The following is a 14,763-nucleotide window of genomic DNA, read 5'->3' as shown; positions in this document are numbered from 1 at the left end:
AAGTTAGCTTCAGTAAAGTTAGCTTCGGTAGAGTGAGCTTCAGTAAAGTTAGCTTCAGTAAAGTTAGCTTCGGTAAAGTTAGCTTCGGTAAAGTTAGCTTCAGTAAAGTTAGCTTCAGTAAAGTTAGCTTCAGTAAAGTTAGCTTCAGTAAAGTGAGCTTCAGTAAAGTTAGCCTCGGTAAAGATCGCTTCGGTAAAGATCGCTTCAGTAAAGATCGCTTCAGTAAAGTGAGCTTCGGTAAAGTGAGCTTCAGTAAAGATAGCTTTAGTAAAGTTAGCTTCAGTAAAGATAGCTTCAGTAAAGTTAGCTTCGGTAAAGTTAGCTTCGGTAAAGTTAGCTTCAGTAAAGTTAGCTTCGGTAGAGTGAGCTTCAGTAAAGTTAGCTTCAGTAAAGTTAGCTTCAGTAAAGTTAGCTTCAGTAAAGTTAGCTTCAGTAAAGTTAGCTTCAGTAAAGTTAGCTTCAGTAAAGTTAGCTTCGGTAAAGTTAGCTTCGGTAGAGTGAGCTTCAGTAAAGTTAGCTTCGGTAAAGTTAGCTTCGGTAAAGTTAGCTTCGGTAAAGTTAGCTTCAGTAAAGTTAGCTTCAGTAAAGTTAGCTTCAGTAAAGTTAGCTTCAGTAAAGTTAGCTTCGGTAAAGTTAGCTTCAGTAAAGTGAGCTTCATTCATTGAGAGAAAATGTGCGCCTTTGGGGTTTGTAGTCTTTGTAATTACGTATTTTCACAGTCTTATACCTCAACAGTTTCACATCAAACTGCGACTTTCTTGACTTTAAAATGTATCTTTTAAATTGACAAACATCATATGTGTAATTCAGGGCACAATTCAAACGAGATCAAAATATTTGTTGTCTCTCGCCATTGACTATCATACAATATTTTTTCGGTGCCATGGTGAAGGGGAGGGGCTTAGGCTCTCTATTACGTGCAAAGGGACAAACCCCACAGAGTCTTAAGAATAGCCAGCAAAACTGTGATTATGTCAGGAATAGACTCGTGCTGAACGTTTCCAGCGGTCACATTACTGCAGATGTGTGCGTTGTTTGTTTCCATTTGGATACGGGTAAGATGTAAAAAGGGGAAGTCGAGTGTCTTGTCTCGACTCATGGGTTTCTCTTAAGAAGACACACCTAACAGTTATAAGGCGTCTGTCAGGTCGGGTGAGCCGTGTCTTGTAGTTGTAATGTGGTTATTATGTGTTGCATCATGTATAAGTCAGTTAAACGCTCCTAATTGTTCATGCATGACATAACTTTATGACACTCGTCTGTGTATGCAAGCGTTTTAATCCATCTTGGCTCTTGGAGAGAATACACTTGAAAAAATGTTTATTTTAAAAGGAATGTGTCCAAGTTATGGCTACTTGAGGCATATTAAACATATTAAATCAAACGCTAACCATAACCTCCCTGTCTGTTTTAGCTTGATAACATTTTTAAAATGATTGTAATGCCTCATGCATATATTCTAAAAATGTGCATAAAAAAATCTGATTAGAAGACATGCACTTAAACTGCGATGGAAACACATTTACTGAATAAATCCCTCGATGTGCAACAAAACGCTCAGCGGAGGCTGTGATTGGATAACTGGAGTAACCAGCGGACCAATGGCGTCGCAGCGTCTCTAATGTTGGTTTGGTGTTTCTGAAAGTCGAAGTGTGTGATCAGAATGATTGGGTGTAATTCCCTCCAGAAGCGTCTCACACACACACACGAGTGTGTTCCCGAACACCAGCGTCCGAACGCTAGAGAACACGACCGTTTATTGAGTTATTAATTTATGATGGAGGGAAAAAGTGCCAGATTGCAGAAACTTAAATTTTGCGGCTATTTTGTTTATTTTATGCAAGTGGCAGTAGCCAATCAAACTTTACTTCCTACTGGAACTTCAGCTGTTTGTTAAGACACCAGAGAGACGGCCCTCCTTCTGTGCTCAGTCTTTAATGACCAGCCGAATGAATGCACTCCCTCGAGACGGGTCACTTTCAGGTCATGTGACTCTTTGTTGGCAGTAAGTGAAGTGAAGAGCCTGGCATATGATGTGCTATAAACTTCAGGCCTTTGTTTTGATGCTGCCCACGAGTCGTGTGTGGGGTGTCGCTGTAAACTGACTCCACACACACACACACACACACACACTCACTGACTGAACACATAAACACACACTGACTGACACACACACACACACACATACACACACTGACTGAACACATACACACACTGACTGACTGACTGACACACGCACACACTGACTGACACGCACACACTGACACACACACACACACTGACTGAATGACACACACACACACACACACACACACACACACACACACTGACTGACTGAATGAATGACACACACACTGACTGAACACACACACACACACACACTGACTGACTGGCACACACACACACACACACTGACTGAACACACGCACACACTGACTGACACGCACACACTGACACACACACACACACACACACACACACACACACACTGACTGAATGACACACACACACACACACTGACTGACTGAATGACACACACACCCACACACACACTGACTGAACACACACACACACACACACACACACACTGACTGACTGACTGACACACACACCCACACACACACTGACTGAACACACACACACACACACTGACTGACTGACTGACACACACACAAACACACACACCCACACACACACTGACTGACTGACACACACACAAACACCCACACACACACTGACTGACTGAATGACACACACCCACACACACACTGACTGAACACACGCACACACACACACACACACACTGACTGAACACACGCACACACTGATTGACTGACTGACACACACACACACACGCACACACACACTGACTGAACACACACGCACACACACACTGACTGAACACACACACACACACACACACTGACTGAACACACACACACACACACACACACTGACTGAACACACGCACACACTGATTGACTGACTGACACACACACACACGCACACGCACACACTGACTGACTGAATGACGCACACACCCACACACACACTGACTGAACACACGCACACACTGATTGATTGACTGACTGACACACACACACACACACACACACACACACACACACACACACTGACTGACACACACACACTGACTGACACGCACACACTGACACACACACACACACACACACACACACTGACACACACACACACACACACACACACACTGACTGAATGACACACACACACACACACACACACTGACTGACTGAATGACACACACACCCACACACACACTGACTGAACACACACACACACTGACTGACTGACCGACACACACACAAACACACACACCCACACACACACTCACTGACTGACACACACACAAACACACACACACCCACACACACAGTCACACACTGACTGACTGAATGACACACACACCCACACACACACTGACTGAACACACGCACACACTGACTGACTGACTGACACACACACAAACACACACCCACACACACACTGACTGAACACACACACACACACACACACACACACATTGACTGAACACACGCACACACTGATTGACTGACTGACTGACACACACACACGCACACACTGACTGACTGAATGACACACACACACTGACTGAACACACGCACACACTGATTGATTGACTGACTGACTGACTGACTGACACACACACACACACACACACACACTGACTGACACACACACACATACACTAATACACACACACACTGTCTGAACACACACACACACTGACTGATACACACCGACTGAACACACACACACACACTGACTGACACACAGACTGACTGACACACACCGACTGAACACACACACACACTGACTGATACACACCGACTGAACACACACATACACACTGACTGACACACAGACTGACTGACACACACCGACTGAACACACACACACACTGACTGATACACACCGACTGAACACACACATACACACTGACTGACACACAGACTGACTGACACACACCGACTGAACACACACACACACTGACTGACACACATCGACTGAACACATAAACACCCCGTCTGAACACATGCTGTGAATCACGAGCATCGGTATGGGACAATAGCTGCACAGGCAGGAATGACACGCAGTGAATGTCCGAGAGAGACTTGCGGCATCAAACTTGCGAATCATTTAATCTGCAGGCTTAACTTCTCATGAGAGAGTAAACTTGCAGGTTTGATATTAATTTTAATGAAATTCATGATTCATCAGGACTTTAAAATAATTAGAGCCCTATGAAATTCCCACATTCCTCTTTACTTTTTGTCAAATTCTATGAATAAAAAATTAAAATTTGCTGTTTTACAGTAACCGTGACAGAAACAGTGCTAATCTGTAATGATTCAGCGAGGTCAACCACAATGACGCATGAATAAATGCTTATACAATGTTCAGGATAAAGCAGAAAGAGCCTGTCATGTTAATGTGTCATTTAATGATAAGCCATTGATATAAACTATAATCTCACAGAGCCAGATCTATATAGTCTATAGTCTCAAATATGTTATAATCAAACTATCATAACAGTGTAATCTGTCGACATGATGCCGCTGAATCTCAGATCTTGTGCAAACATTTCCACATCGCTATATCAGATGCTTTCTGAACTGCTGTTTTCTCGCCACTGTTTATTTTGTTATTGAGAGAAAAACGCGCAGCACATATTTACATATTCATCTATCCGTCGCTCTCAGAAGCGGACGGCGTCGGGATGTTCGTTAACGGTGTATCTCTGCAAAGCTATTTCCAACATGTGTTTACTTCTAAGCAAAGAATGAAAAAAATTCACCCTAACTCTGTCAGGGTCTTAATCACGTACGTTACTGCACTGATCCGTCAAGCGGGGAATGCGTTTCTGGCTGCAGTTCACTTAATGGCCACCGGTGTCGCTAATAACACGGGTTTCTGAATTTGACGTATAGTCACTTTTAAATATTTAATAATATTATTAAAGGGTAATTCCAGCGTTATGGATGTGACATTTGAACTCATAATGACAGGTGAAATGTCTCAGAAAAAAAAAACTTCTTACAATATTTAAATTGGAAATGCATATTCTCAGAGCACCCACTCTGGGGAATTGACAGGCAAAATATGTTTTTCTAAAATATATTTAAGCACCCCCCAAAAAGGAAAATATGCATGCGTTATGGATAGGGCTGCAACAAACGATTATTTTGATAATCGATTAATCTAACGATTATTAGAACGATTAATCGACTAATCGTCGATTATTTCGCAGACTAATCAGCAAGTTTGGAACGATTATTTAGCTTTTCCAATTAGTTAAAACATTGAGTTATACATATTCTAACTATAATATAAAAGAAGGAAATCACTTCAGCTTTTGAAATAGTTGTTTTAATGAACTTTGAGCCAACTAAACAGGTCATTCTCTTTAAGTTTTCAGATTTCCGTCCAACTCAAATCACACACAAATGCTCTCTAAGCATTGTTTAATAGGCCCACTGCTTTTATTAGAACTGAAACAGAAAAAGGGACATTTACTTCAGGACACAAAGTATGGTAAAATATTAATCTGCAAACAATTATTATAAGTATAAAATTACAATCTTTTTTTACATGACAATTGAGCTGACAGAGACGTTCTCATTCACCTTTTAATTTACAGTATGAAAAAGTAACTGCCATGATATTCTTCCTATATCATAGGAAGGATATAACATCTCGTTTTGTAAGTCGTCATGATTATTGAACAAAATACAGGCAAGTGATAAGTCTATAATAATACCTAATGTTACAATAATAAAAACAGCCCTGACTCGTAAGCTCGATCAAGCTTTATTCTGTGCAATAGAATAAATAAGTCATCACATTACTGTAATTATATTACTAATTGATAATATTATTACTATTATTAGTAGTATTGCATTCTCTAATAAAGAGAGATTTACCGCTGGTTAGTAAGCTCCAGCTGGAGAACACTCTCCTCTCACCGGCTCCTCTTGTGCCGGGATGTTTCCTCTTGCACACATGCATGTTGTGTTCCCGTGAAAAGCAAGTTCCGCCTTGCATGTATTGCACACGACAGCATTCTTGATTTTAAGTTTTGTGAAACTTTCCCAAACCTTGCTAGTTCGGATTCGTTTGCCCTGTCATAATTCGCGCTGTTTATTCTTCTACCGCAATAGCATTTGTAAGGGCTGCACTACACTAGCGCTACAGCGCCGTAGCGGTCAAATCGCGATATTGCAGGCCCTTACATTAGGTCACGTGAGATCAAACGACTACTCGACAACAAAGATATTTGTCGACAAATTTTTATTGTCGACGTTGTCGACAATGTCGACTAATCGTTGCAGCCCTAGTTATGGATGTGACGGGAAATGACAGAGTTTTTGGTATACTGTTCGATTTCCTTTAAAGTCTCTGAACTTTTAAATCCAATGTATAAATATTGCTATCCACATGATGAAGGGGTCTTAGCTGAACATAAAAATATCAATGTTTAAAATATATATATTTTTATGAAGTGTATTATGAGGAAAAACCAACGTTATGGATGTGACAAAAACCCTGTTATGGATGTGACGCGTCTGAAATACATAGAATCTGTTTGGAAAATCAACAATCAAACCATCATGGCACTTTTGTTGACGCATAATGGCTGTATTTTCACATTAAGAAGACTGTCTGAAATGATTCTGTTCAGTTATGAGACGCGCTCAAGTTTACGTGTTGCAAGTGATCGCACCTCCATGCTATATTTGCTTATTTATTAAATCCAGGCAATTGGTTGATTAAACTTTGATTTAAAACTAAGTTACAATTTATACAAAACGAAATTCACGTTAAATAAAGTCTTTCTACAAAACAAAACTTGAAATGAAGTGGCCAAAATCATTTCTGTCTTGAAACAGATCACAGTCATATGCATGATTTAATATGAAGCGTCCGTAACGGTCACGTCCGTAACGCATTATTATGGTTGTTCAGAGCAAAGTAGTGAGATGAATTGTTTATCCTAATAAGCATAAACATAATTTAGCTTTGTAAATAAAGTTTCAAGTTATTTGCATTTATAATTGTCATATTAAATAAACTAAACCTTTAAAACGTTATGGACGTGACAGTGCACTGAAGCCTCAAGACCTCTTTATTATAGCCCTTATAAATTTAACAGGCAGTGCTGTTATGACCAAATTAGTATATTTATTTCTCAGGCATGCTTCCATCTTTCTGCAAAATGCTTACTGTTAAAATAAAGTTTAAAAAGGGGGGTCTTTGATACCTTTTTTTGAAAGCATGAAATATGGCTGGTTGAAAATGTAATTTAAGCATTGTTGCTCACCTCATATCTGGTGGATAAACAAGGCAATTTTCTTAATTTTTGTTAAAGCACATTAATACAGTATATTACAGACCTAAATGGATAACTTAAAAAGGGTTTTGTTCTTTTGGTTAAAACTTTATTTTTTCATGGTAAAGATGACCTTTGCATGGAATTGCCCTAAACCATATAGTTAAATAATCAAAAGGGATGGCTAATCAAACAATTTAATACTTTATTACAACTAAGTGTTTTATGCGTGTTAAATCCGTTTGATAATTTAATACAAATTTAATATACAAAATGGTGGTGTCCTTTTTTGCTGCATTATGCGCTCCAACATAATTGTTCTCTGAATATTGACAGAATCATATGCTGAATATCCTACAGTTTTTCATAAACGACCGCTGGCAGTGAGAGAAGGAACAAATGTGTTGTTTAGCCGGTCTAAAGCTCAGTGAAGTCTTGGGGTCTTAAGGGATGTTCTCACACACACGTGAAACTTGTTTGACAGTAAAGCGCTAACTCGCTTAACAATTAAGGACTACAGTAACGGCATGGGTTTAAATGTCTCGCGAGCGTCCATTAAAAAGCACACCGATGTTACAGTGGCCATCCAGAGCTGTCAATCATCTTTACTAGTTTCAGAAACTCGTAGCTTCAGATGTTGATTTATGATGGTCATCATTGCATAGAGAAAGACTGTCAATATAACAGCAGTAGAGTTGGTTTTGCTCGATTTTGATTTCAATAAGGTTAAAAACAACATATTGGATATCATTCACATTTAGTCTTATTGCAAAACATTTAATTTGATCTGAATATCATGAACAAAAGTCAACAGGCTAAAGAACACTTACACAAGGAATGTGTGCCTGTGGTTTAAAGATACCATAGAAAAACAACTAACCTTACTAATATAAACGTCAAGCATTATTAAAGACAAGGAATTGGAAACACTCTCAGTAATTAAAAAAGAACAAATAAAAAGTTAGCGATCGCAACACATAGATACAGCTGAACAAAGATACGATTGAAATAAACAGTGTTTTAAGATTTTTAGGTACACAAACTATAATAACACTGCAGTTTATAAATAAAATATACATTACAAATGAAGAGTTTGGTTCCAAAACACGATAAACGCCATTTAATAAAAAAAATTAGTTACTGCAAAAATCAGTATTGTATCTGGTTGGTATTGAAAAGTCAATGTTTAATTTTAAGTAAAATGCGATATCCGCCGTGTTATTCGGTCATGTTTTCTCCCTTTCTTTCCAAACCGCGACAAACGCCAGTCTCCCTTCTCTGCAGAATGCGATATATCCGCTCTCAACCAATCACAACGCACCATTCCACTCTCAACCAATCACAACGCACCATTCCACGCAATGTAAACAGTAACGGCAGCGCCTTAAATACACCCGGCTTCCTAGTTTTTCTTATCTATTTTGTACTTTTCGATCAACAAACAAACAAAAAAATGAATAATTTTGACGGCATTGATGAACCTGTGGTTGTTTCTGCGGTGGGTGAGAAACGTAAGGCATCGAAATCGAATCATTTACGTGAGGAGATTAAGAAGATGAGGCACTCGGGAGGAGGAAAAATGTTTTCAATCTTCTTTACAGTTCTTAATAACAATATTATACTAATAAACTTCCTTTACCTATCAATAGCTTGTGGTGACCTTGCTCAACAGGGCTATGGGTTGAATAAAAATCTTATTGGCCTAAACAAGTGATATATAAAATTGATACTATAATATGTGAATCTTTGAAAAGTACGTGTTTTTGTCTTTGAAAACGTACTAAAAATATTATACTAATAAACTTACGTTGTTGTGTATTTTCAACAGTTTTAATATGAAAAAAAAAACTTTTATATTGATTCAATGGATTAATTGTATTTTGAATTTTTTTTTTTTTTTTTTTTTGGATTTATTGCATTTTGGGGAAAAAAATTATCCGTTTTTATAATAAATCTTTGAAAATCAAAACCTGGATTTAATTTTTTTGTTTTGTTATTATGACCTACAAATGCTATGTGAAACTTTGAAACAGAAAATAGTGGTTTTCATCTTTCCACATACTTAAAGTATGTGGAAGAAAACACACTTTTACTCAAATTAATCTAAATGGATTTATTGCGTTTTGGAACCAAACTCTTCAAGTTACAAAGTTATTCAGTCAAGAACGAGTGAATTTTCTTTGTCTTTTGTTGTCATTATATTGACGGCAACAGGAATATTAGGCTAAAATCACATTTTCTGTGAGGATGTCGTCGCATTTGAATGGTTTAAACTCATATTGAAATGCTCACAAAAGAATCGATATTAGGAATCGAAATTTTAATTATATAATAAGTATTTGATTCCCAAATCCCAACCCTAAACCATAATAACATCATGCAAATTGAACAGAAGTGCAATCTGGGTTAATGACGCAGACATTTGATGGTAACTTTATCATTGACGTTTATCAATGCCTCAGTAAAGCAGTAGAAGTGTGAAGTATGGACTCCAGAACTTGCATTGGTCAAGCGTGTGTTTTCGTATTTGTGTATGTTGGTTTGCATTTGTATTTCTGTAAGGAAATGTCAGGGAAAGGCTTTGAATGCACCGGAAGAGGCGCTTCCTGAGTTCCTTTCTCCAGTCAGGATCTTTCCCTCGTTTCTCTTCAGTCCCTGAAGTTACTTCACAGCGATTAGTCTTTGGAGACTTTAATGTGTGACGCTCTTTCAGTCCTGCTTTTCTTCACTAGCAAGAATGCTTCGCTATGCTCCAGAATCCCTCTTGAAAGTTTGGTTTCCTGATATAAGCTTAATATTTAACTCTATAAAGTTACTGTATCATATTCAATACATGAATTTCTAGGGCCTCTAAATGATCTCAACTTTGCTGATAAACTTGTTGCATAAAATCTCTGTCGTCTGATTGATAGTTTAGACTTTAAGTAAAAGCCTTTTAGTATTTTGTGGTGTTTTTTTGCTGTGAAATTAAAAGGTGAAAAGTAAACGTACAAATAACTTATATAATGCTAGTAATATTTCAAGATAAACCTTTACTGGACTGAAGCAGGTTTACTTGATTATACATCTTTTTTTTTTTTTTGAAATATGAGTCTTAAATAAATATGATCATCAGGCTTTTGAGGAAGGTTTATTTGTTCATCCCTCAATCATCATTGTATTGCGTTGTATTATATGTAAAACTACAGAGCTTTGATCATAAAACTAAGCATTTAAATAGCATCTTACTAAGACATTATTTATAGATATTGATATTTATATGCATTTTATGTCAGTATCTGCTTTACTCTTATAAATATCTCATTGATTTACATTACAAGCATCAGAATTTCATCACTTTTTGTCCATAGAAATATTAGCATCTGAAGCATATTGCATATTTTTGCTCAGTTTGAGTCTCTGCATGTCATGACGCTAATGAATCTACATGTATTTTCATAATCAAAATTGCTCCAGGCATCACTATGTGCTTCCAAAGCCATAGTTTCACGTTAGTTCTCCAGTCTGGACGGCACACTGTCCTTATGCTAACCAAAATACAGCAATAACCAATCAGAAAAAAAGAAATGTATTCCTTTTTTAAGTCATTGCGATCATCGTCACTGTGTCACGTTCCCATCCCTTCTCACTATATCGTAATATTTAAACCATAAAAGCCTGATTCATCACTTAAAACACATATGCAATCAACTTTTAGATTTTCTTTAATATTTTGTCATCTTTAAAAAATCTGACTTTTATTTCATGTTAGGCTTTACTGGGTTAATAAATCGATATTTGGACTCTCACTAAACTTAAGGATGCATCGATATGAAAATTTTGGCCGATAACCGATAATTCTTTAACTGATATTTTGGCCGATAAATCTAAATCCAAATTTTTATATAATTTTAGAGATCCTGATTACAAAAACAAAAGTTTCAATATTAAAAGCCATGTCCCAAACACACAATTATAATGTTCTCATTATAACTTTGTTGCTTCTGACAGCACATAACTGTATTTTCCTTTTTTGAAGTGATTTCAATCATATTTCATATTTCAAAACCATCATGTTGAACTGAAGTCTGAAGTGTCTCAGCTGAAGGAAGTAATCCAATATTTATCGGCTTTAATATATCAGCCAAATTTTCTTATCGGGCCGATAACATTATAAAAATCACATATATCGGCCGATACCGATATGGTGTCCGATATATCATGCATCCATACACTAAACCAATAACAAGTTTTAACCAATGTGAGAGATTATATAGGTTGAACAATTATTTCATTTCATTTATTTTATTTGATAGGGACAATGCTCATTGATCAACAAACAAGTTATTTGTTGTAAACAAGCCAGAGTTGGCGACAAGTGCTAGTTTCCATCTGTTGTCCCTAGCCAGATCTTAACAGGCACCCTAAAATACAAAAGTCAATAAAAATACATTATAAATTTAATAAATACAGTAGAAATGTAATCAATACAGCTGGAATTTTAAAACAACATGAGCCTACCCTCAAACAGACAATATATTGCTCACCTCACCTAACCCTCAACATAATTACAGTATAAAGTAAAAACAGTATATAAAAAAAAAGTATGTTCATGGACTTAAAGGTACAATATGTAAGAATTTTGTAACAAAATATCCAACAATCATTTGCACAGTGTGATATATTCCCTGCAGTTGTGTACTTACAATATCCCAAAAGTCTCCAAAGATTTTTTATTTCAGAGAGATTCCCATTTTAAATAAGTGGCTGTCCCGGAAAAAAACGTCGCCTGTCAATGACGCAATATCCGCGCTATCCTCGGTTTCCGCTCGTACCGACCGCCATAGCCATGACGTAACCATGGCGACAGACGTGGACAACTGCGTCGTGCGTAACGTTTAGCGGCACGCAGTTCTCGTTTCTTTCAAACATAGACCATGGCAAGCAGACTTTGGGACAAACAAGGAGAACTAAAATGAGGATCAACATCAGCGTGGCGTTTTTGAGATGCCGAGAGCTAGCGTCCGCGACTAACTTGGACTCGACAGAGCTTCACGACTTGACGGCTTTATTAGACCGGTGAGCAAATGTACATAAAACAAATCAATGTTATATAACGTTAGCTCACCATTATGAAATGTTAGAATATGGTCAGTATGTCAGCCTCCAGAAAAACGTGATTATGCGATCGCATGATTCAGTGCATAATCAGCCAAAGTCCGCATATTTATGCGGGGGCCGTATTTTTTTCAAATACGCCGCACTTTCGCCGCATAAATTGCCGATTTCCATGCAAAATATGCGGGGCTCCAATGATTTCAATGATTTCATAATCCTCGCATTTTCGTTGCAAAAGTCACATATATCTCAGCAGAAAGTTGAAAAATGTTGCGTTTGCTTCACACGAGAGCCGCCGTTTCCCCCTGTTGCCATGGGAACGTTATGAAGTGATGTAATTACGCGACGTGAACATCATCGAAAAGCTGTAAAACAGGAGCACACTTTATTTTTTAATATTTTATTTATTCATTTTTACTGAAGTTGTAGCATATTCCTCTAGTAAAGCTACAGAACTTGTTTGACTCATCAATGTTTTGTAAGTTTGATGTGTTTATTAAGGTCTTGTAACGCGTTAGAAGAAAAATAGGGATATCTCACAGCTGGAGTTATTGCAGAGGCCAGACAGACTCACGGAGGCGATTGGCATCTCACAACTCGCACTTTATTCCCAAATCGAACTCATATAACTGTCTGTCACACGTTCTACCGTCCACATCGTTACTTAATAAACAAAATTAAAAAAAAGAAGTAGCATCAAACAGAAATGACCCGCACACATGGGGTGTTCGAGGCGCATGGCACATACAATATAACACTGCAGACAGTTCAACAGGGAGCGCAGCTCTTAAAGGGGCCACACCTTATTTCCACTCGTTACAGTCTGAAATAAAACAAGATGAGAACTGAAATATTCCAGCACTTTCTGTGATGTATATGCTTGCTTATCATAGGAAGTAATAAGAAATGACTCTTTACATTAAGGTAGTAGTCTAGTGAGAACAGGGTGTTGGGGAATCACTTTTTTTTCTCTTTTTCATAAAATCAGAGTTTTTGCAAGTTCCCGCAATTTTTGCAAGTTCCCGCAATTTTTGCAAGTTCCCGCAATTTTTGCAAGTTCCCGCAATTTTTGCAAGTTCCCGCAATTTTTGCAAGTTCCCGCAATTTTTGCAAGTTCCCGCAATTTTTGCAAGTTCCCGCAATTTTTGCAAGTTCCCGCAATTTTTGCAAGTTCCCGCAATTTCATCGCATAAAATTGCATAAATATCCCGCATATTCCATCGCATTTTTAAAGAAAACGGGCCGCATAATCAAGGATTTTTGCCCGCAACAATCACAAAAAAACTCTGCGTTTTTCTGGAAGGACGGATATGTTATTCTAATGTTGATCTAGCTCACTGCTAGTCTCGTATAGCAAACAAACTAACACGTAGTATTAGGGTTGCGGCGGTGAGGAAAATTTCCCACCGGTTAATCGACGTGTGACAACACCGGTAATCCCGGTGTCACCGTGGGGGGCGGGGTGGGGGGGTTAAATAGCTTTTACAGAGCTGCCAACTCTCACGCATCTCACACCACACCCCCGATTTCTCACGCATTAAGTGTCAACCTGGTCGGTCAAATGCCTGGAAGATGAGTTTATCTATCTACCTGTTGAGCCACTCGTGATCGACTAGTTATGCCGCAAAATAGTTAAAATCTCCTGGAATCTAGAGCGAGCGCGCACGCGATACAGAGGTTGTGCTTCAAACCGCGTAGCGCGCGCGTACGGGAGAGAGGGAAAGCGAGCGAGAGACCTTGCGTGTGCAAGCACACCCGTCGGAAAAGTCTCACTCCAAGCTAAACTCAAAAGTTGGCAGCTCTGGCTTTTAAATGCGTGCGCGTTATACTTTCACTTTCGAAATAAGCTTTTCTGTAATTTGACTCGTTCTCATCTCCACGTGCTAAATGGAATCCTGATGCTTGCTGATCTGTGACGTGACTGGCTCTTGGCACGCACTGCGCAGTTCAGTTTTTAATTATAATATATGCTCTCTTCTGAACTAAATAATTGATAATTATTATTTTTAATTAATTCAAATAAATATTTTAGCAAAAACGAATACTTTAAAAAAGTCAAGACATCGCGGTGTCACGGTGGGAAAGTGATGTCACCGGTGATGGGGCTTAAAACCGGTAACACCGTCAACACCGTCTATCGCGGCAAGCCTACGTAGTTAGGCGCAGAGAGAGAGAGAGAGCGCCCCGGCCGCGCGCGCGCACTCTCTCGTCTTCAAACAACACGAGCGCTGTCTTGCTCTCTCTCCCTCGCGCATATTATATCGCGTGTGATATCT

General features: G+C 38.5%; 1 protein-coding gene and 1 long non-coding RNA gene across 2 annotated transcripts in view; both read left to right on the top strand.

Annotated features, from left to right (window-relative positions):
- spag9b (sperm associated antigen 9b) overlaps nucleotides 1–14,763 on the top strand; it is a 100,283-nt gene that overhangs the window by 4,079 nt on the left and 81,441 nt on the right. The window lies entirely within an intron of this gene.
- On the top strand, nucleotides 12,692–13,155 carry LOC130079428 (uncharacterized). Its single transcript, XR_008806455.1, has 2 exons — nucleotides 12,692–12,834; nucleotides 13,047–13,155. It is a non-coding gene; the product is annotated as an uncharacterized LOC130079428 (long non-coding RNA).

The sequence above is a fragment of the Rhinichthys klamathensis genome, unplaced genomic scaffold (assembly GCF_029890125.1).
Source record: "Rhinichthys klamathensis goyatoka isolate OS25496 unplaced genomic scaffold, OSU_Roscu_1.1 h1tg001050l_1, whole genome shotgun sequence".
Lineage (NCBI taxonomy): Eukaryota > Metazoa > Chordata > Actinopteri > Cypriniformes > Leuciscidae > Rhinichthys > Rhinichthys klamathensis.
The sequence above is the reverse complement of the archived record's forward strand: the minus strand, read 5'-3'. Positions and strand labels throughout refer to the sequence as shown.